The sequence below is a fragment of the Capsicum annuum genome, chromosome 3 (genome assembly GCF_002878395.1).
Source record: "Capsicum annuum cultivar UCD-10X-F1 chromosome 3, UCD10Xv1.1, whole genome shotgun sequence".
NCBI classification, from domain to species: Eukaryota; Viridiplantae; Streptophyta; class Magnoliopsida; order Solanales; family Solanaceae; genus Capsicum; species Capsicum annuum.
In genome coordinates, this window is record NC_061113.1 from 1,840,743 (window position 1) to 1,847,369 (window position 6,627).

Below are 6,627 nucleotides of genomic sequence, written 5' to 3' on the forward strand. Positions count from 1 at the left end.
TTTGATAAATCACTTACACTGACTCATCTCTCACTAGCAAACAATCCCATTTTCTCACAATAGATGAAGAGTTTCATAATTCTGACCTTGCATTGCTACTTAACGTATAAATATAACAGCATAACGTATAATATTTAATGTATCGAGTTGTCTTTAAATGTACAATATTTGTAGCATGAGACTAGTATGCTAATGTCACATCCTTAATCCCCACCCCCACGCCCACTCCCACCAAGCCCTACCACCCTTATCTCCAAAAAAACAATAATCAGAATCAGCCAAATTAATCACTAAATAGGATCAAGAATTAGAAAAAGAAAAAGGAATCTCTTTCTTCTTTATGAATCAAATCGCGAAATTTGATCTGAATAGGTCTTAATCGCAAATTTTAGCTCTCTATATACAGACGCCTCTCTTAGTTGGAGACTCAAATAAATTCATCAATTTTTACTGGGCTTTTTTGGGGTCATAGTTCAACTTTCATTTGAGAATTAGGAATATTATAAAATAATTTGATTATATAAATTAATAATTTTACTAACCGGGAAAAGTCTGGTTCTGATTTTGGCCAAATCCCATTTGAACAACACTATTGAGATCATCCTAAAAAAATGTAGGGACCTGAAAAAACAAAATTAAAGGTTCATTAAAGGCCATTAACCTGAACCGATAATCTGTTTATCGGTTAATAGGTCGGTTTCTAGATTTTTCGGGTTGGGTTTCGGGTTTAGTATTTATGTTATTGGTTTATCGGTTCGGGTCTCTTTTATTATCGGGCTACCCGATATCCCAATAAGAAATAGGCCCACTTAAATTTTTCAATACCCAGTTATCCTGAACCCAAGCCCAAAGGGAAAGGGTAATAGGGTTTTCACTTTTAACGATTTTACTCACTCCGTCACTCACATAGCTGTTAGCGCCTCTCTCTCGTCTCATCTCACTATCTCAGTCTCTCTCTCAGATTAACTGCTCAATTTTTGCTCGTCTGCTCGACTGTTGCTAGCTTGTTGGCTTGCTGCTCACAATCATTCACTTAGGTAATTATTTTTCTCCACTCTGTGTCTGGGATGGAGTTGATTGTCTTGCATTTTGAGAAATTAATCTTGGTTGTCTTCTTTATTTTGTAACTAGTAGTCTGAATTGCCTTTCAGGTTGGAATTTTTTTCACCGTTTGTGGAAAGTTGCGTCGCCTGACAAAAGTGAAAAAGACCACAATCTCGGGGCTGATAACAAAACTCTTACATTAACAATTGAAGCTTGAATTATGCAGTTTTGATTTTTGAAGATTGTGTTTTAATTGTATAATAAATTTGAGAATAGAAAAAAAAAAAAAAAAAAAGGAAGATGGATGTGAACTTTGGTATGCAAGAGAAAATTCAACCAAAAATCTCTCTGGAAGATTCTGGTAAATATCAATTGTTGTTCAATATGCCTATTTAAGCAAGAGAGTGAGCTACATCAGACTTTTGGATGTGAACTTTTGGTGTGCAAGAGAGTCTCTGCTGTTCAATGTGCCTATTTAAGTAATTCTGGTAAACATCAACTGCATCACATGGATTTTGTGGTAGGCATTTTAGGTGTCTATCTGTCTCTCTCTTAGGAAGTTTTGAAATGCTGTGTGAACTGTGAAGCTCTTGGGTTGACAGCTTGACAAACATATTGGTAATTTTGGCCATGATTTTTCATTAATTGAGTAATTTTAAAACATTGACAAACATATTGGTACCGCACTTGCCCCCCTTTTCAGTTTTTTTTTAGTTTATATTCCCTCCGTTTTCTCTAAAAATATTTATTTCAATTTAATTATTCATTTTGATGGAATGAGTATTTTATTATGTTTTTTTCAATTCTACCCTCAACATTAAATAACTAATTAAAGTATATTTACTTAAATTTATATTTTCAAAGCATAATTAATAAGATTAATTTAATAAAATAAATCTCTAATAAATATTTTCTTACTGGAGTGCCAATACAACTATTTCCGAGGGAGTATGTTTTATTTTTTAGTCGAATGGTGTTTTGAGTTCCATTATTATGTATTGTGTTTCTTTCCGTTTCATGCTATTCTCTTTAATACAAAGTAGTTAGAATTAGTAAGATATAAATATTCAAAGTGAAATTATTTGCTCAGTTTTGTACTGCCAAATCATGTTTATACTTATGTGCTTTTGTTTGTTCGGCATATTTATACTTATATGCTTTTGTTTGTTCGCATATTTATACTTATATGCTTCTGTTTGTACTGCCCAGTGTCCAGTTATACTTATGATTTGCTTATGTTTGAAAAATATTTTGAATGTTAATGGTTTAACCGAATCAATAACCGATAAGTCGATATCTTAATAGTTCTTAATGGTTTAGCTTTATTACAAACCGATAATTAGTATGTCAAACCGATAAAACTTCAAAACCAAACCGAACCTATGGATATGCTGTATGTGCCATCAGTGGCCTGTCCCCTTCTGGCTCTCACGTGAATATAGTCCTTTGGTGGCTCTGGTAGCTTTTGGTTATCTTTATTTTCTTCTACAACAGCTTTTTCATCTTCTTTTGCTTTATTATTATTATTTTCATTTTCCTCAGACTTACTTCTTTTAGCATTTTATTCATTTTTCTCCTGCAATAAAGTACAAAATTCACCAAAAAAAGGTGTTAGTACTACAAATTTTTCCAATTATGGTTTAGTTAGATTCTCAAAAAACCTAATAGAAAGACAAAGTTGATGCTATTATCTCAGAAAATCACTTTCTTCAACGAGAAATATGACATTCTGAGAGATAATAACAATTAATTGAATGACCATCTAGAAATTCGACTCTCAAAAAGTGTAAAATTTACCAAAAAAAAAGGTATTAGTACTATGGTTTAGTTAGAATTGCAAGAAACATAACTGAAAAAAAATAAAATTTGATTTCTCATATGGGATGTGACATTCTGAGATAATAACTGTTAATTGAGTGACCATCTGAAAAATCGACTCTAAAAAAATACACAATTAGAATTTCAAGAAACATAACAAAATGACAGAATTTGATTTCTCATGTGACTAGTGAATTGATATTTATTATCTCAGAAAATCACTTTTCAGATAAAAATATGACACTAAATCACTTTTCAGATAAAAAATATGACACTTTGAGATAGTAAGTGTTAATTTAGTGATTATATGAGAAATCAACTCGAAGAAAATGTACATTACATTGGCAATCTTGGTTGATTTTCCCTTGGAAATTGCCTTTCTAAGAATCTTGATGGATTGGTTACTTGAAACTATTGAAAGTTGTCCACTTTCCAAATTTGTTGCAAAACAAGAAAATCTTGCTGCCCTTTCAACAAATCCAGGATCAATTTCAATAGTAAATTGTGTTGGTGGCAAATTCCCCATCATAGAAAGATTTAATTTTGGTGGAGAATTTAAAGGGGTACTATAACAAGAATTATTAGTACTACTACTATTATTATAATTATTATTGTTCTTGTTATACATGTTATGAGAATTTGGTGACATTTCTCTTGAATTACAAATACTTCCTAGCCTACCAATTAATTCTCTTAACACAAAATTATCACCACCATGACTACTATTACTATTATTATTATTATTATTATTATTATTAGGAATTGATGCAATTGGAGAAGACACCATTGAACTTAATGCAGACTCAAATGGATCAGAATTGTTATTGTTACTATAACAATTCCCTCTGTTGTTTTGCTTCTATTGTGTAAAAAATTAATTATTGCTTTGTTATGTACAAGCTTTTCTTTTAAATCTTTAATTTTAATTTGTACAGAGAGATGATTGAATGTTTGATTGATTATGTCACATGCTTTGAGTTTTTTTTTTTTTTTTTTTTAACTTGTTTTCATCTTGAGAAATGAGAGAAAGAGAAAAGAATGTCTCCTTCTTTCGATAACGGATTCAGAATTTATGAGTCTTGAATGTTTAGGAAGTTTAAATAGTACACATAGTAATTCTTAAAATTTTAAGATTTCGCCTAAAATTAAAAGACTCGACTATCTTGTTGGTTAGTTTTAATGGTATTTTTTTTCAAAATTCTATGTCAACATTTATACACTGCTTATATGATCAAACCTAATTTTTGTTGGGTTTAATAGGTGTCGAAGCACCACAAAATAACACATATTGTTTGCACTTACCTCCTTTTTAATTTTATAACGATAATATATTCAGTATAATATCATAAATAAGACTAGCAAAGATCAAGTGTATCAATCATATCTATACCTTGATGAGGTAAAAAGAAGTAGCAAAGGAGTTTCCTGTAATCGTGGATTTAGACTCGGAATTAATATTAATTTCATAATTCTATACTATAATTACGAATTAATGAATAAATAATAATGTCTGTTGTATGTTGTATACACTGATTATATGTATCAACTTAAAAAGAGTTAAGTAAAATGATATTGTAGTGCCCAAATGTAGAAAAAACCATATATTTAAACTTGTTTTATACTAACTTGAATGAAATAATGGATGAAACATTACTTATAGACCATGTATAATCAAATAGGATGATTGAAAGGAGAAGTGCAACAAAAATGTCATGTGATGATAGCTGGAATTCTAGAAAGATCAACAACAATTATCTTCCAATAGACCTCCGACCCGGCTTAGAAAATTCTAGAAAGATGCTTACTAAAATAAAGGTTATAAGCTCTATATATAAAATATTTTATACAAAAAGAAATCGTCCATACAACGATAAGAAATCCTTATTTTTAGAGAATCAAATGCCTCCCGCGGCTTGAAGGATACTATCCGTTGTGAATTTATACACCCATCATTTTATGTAGGAATGAAGGTTCTTTTGACTCGACATCATTGGCTCTGTTTCGCTAGAACCCTTATTTTTTGTTGTCTTGAAATATAAATAATCCATGATGAAACTCGAGTAGAAAATATAAATTTATTTCTCGGAACAAGGGTTTAGGGTTAGTGTCAATCATGTCTCATTTAAAAGTTTAAGCATTTAGAGAGGACATACTTTTATTACTTGATAATATTCTCAACACGCTGAGCCTGATTTTTTTTCATGGGCCAAGCACGTGAAAATTCTTTTTAATAATGGTTGGTGGTGAGACTCGATCCCAGGACCTCTGTCTATTCTGATACCATGTTAAGAATGAATCTTGGGTCTAACTCAACCTCAAAAGCTAGCTCATGAGTGGAGAATTTCCCAAGCCCATATAAGGAGATCAAGTACCCATTCTGTTTTTCGATGTGGGACTCTTAACACTCCTCCGCATGCCTAAACCTTTGTTAGATGGAGTGTAAACAATATAATTTGGGGGCCCAACATCGGTGAACATAGGATTTGGATAGACCTGACTCGGATACAATGTAAGGATATATCACCTGAGTGTTGGAATCCTACATCGGTAGGTTAAAGGGTCCTTAGTCTCCTAATATAATCTTGGACAATTCTCCTCTTATGAGCTAATTTTTGAGATTGAGTTAGACTCAAAGTTCATTTCTTTATCATGATGTCAGAGTCAGGCCCACCAAATTCAATATTTTCAATGTTGGTTCCCTTATCTTATATTGTCCACGCTCACTCCAGATGTCTAATTCTAGATGTGCTTAGGGAAGAGGGGAGGGGGTTGGAGTCCCACATCGATGGATTAAAGGTCCTTAGTCTTCTTATATGGTTTTGAACAATTCTTCCTGATTCATTTTTTTTATCAAATCAACCTGCTAGAGAGGAGTAGTCGATTCGCTATTTTAAAAAAGTAAATTTGATGTATATAAAAAATGAATATTTGATATTAATGAAAGAAAAAAATCAGGAAAGAAGATTATTTAATTGTTAATAATTAGGGAGATATTTTAGGAAAGAAAATTTTTAATGAGTTAATGGTAGAGTAAAAATAACATGTAGTTTTTTTTGATATGTATCAAAGTAAAGTTGTAAATTTAAAAAAAATAAAAAATATTAATGTAATTTATCCTTTAATACATTTGACACTGTACTAATATATCGGAAACTTAGCTAGGGCGAAATGCTATTAGTCTAGCATGTCTTTTGAACAGAAACGAAAGACAATTGATGGTGATGAACCTCCTTCTCCTGGACGCAGGGAATTCATTCAACCGCCAAAAAAGAGAACAACAGATACAACTTCCGTGATTGCAACAACACAAACAAGCAGTCTGATAAAGGAAAGGGATGTTGCATTAACTCAAGCAAAACTAGACAAGGCCACTGGCAATTTTAGGGTTTTTGATTCTCCATTTCGGAATTTTCTTGTACCTGTTATTCCTACTCTCGCTGACCTCACTGGACCTGCTCTCAAGTAAAGGTAATACTAGTTTGTTGCGACTAAATGTGTCCGTGTGTATCCAATGTTGTTAATGCTTAATGGCCTATTCAACTACATTGTGGCGTAGATGTTTGATAAAATTCTCTAATAAATTTCGATTTTCTCTTAGGTGTGTTTGGTACACGGGATAACGTGGGATTCCGAAGCTTATTCTTGGGATAAAATTTATACCGTGTTTGGTCAAATGTATGTCAATTAAACACTATATAAATTTTATTCCAGGATTGGTGTAACCGGTAAAGTTTGGTAAAGTTACCTCCATGTGACCAGGAGGTC

General features: G+C 31.9%; 1 long non-coding RNA gene and 1 pseudogene across 1 annotated transcript; one reads left to right on the top strand and one right to left on the bottom strand.

The window, feature by feature from the left end:
* The first annotated feature begins 231 nt into the window (after positions 1-231).
* Positions 232-1,717, top strand: LOC107864399. Its single transcript, XR_007053307.1, has 2 exons — positions 232-1,037; positions 1,152-1,717. It is a non-coding gene; the product is annotated as an uncharacterized LOC107864399 (long non-coding RNA).
* A 606-nt stretch (positions 1,718-2,323) lies between these two features.
* On the bottom strand, positions 2,324-4,149 carry LOC107864398 (annotated as a pseudogene).
* Between the last annotated feature and the right edge of the window lie 2,478 nt (positions 4,150-6,627).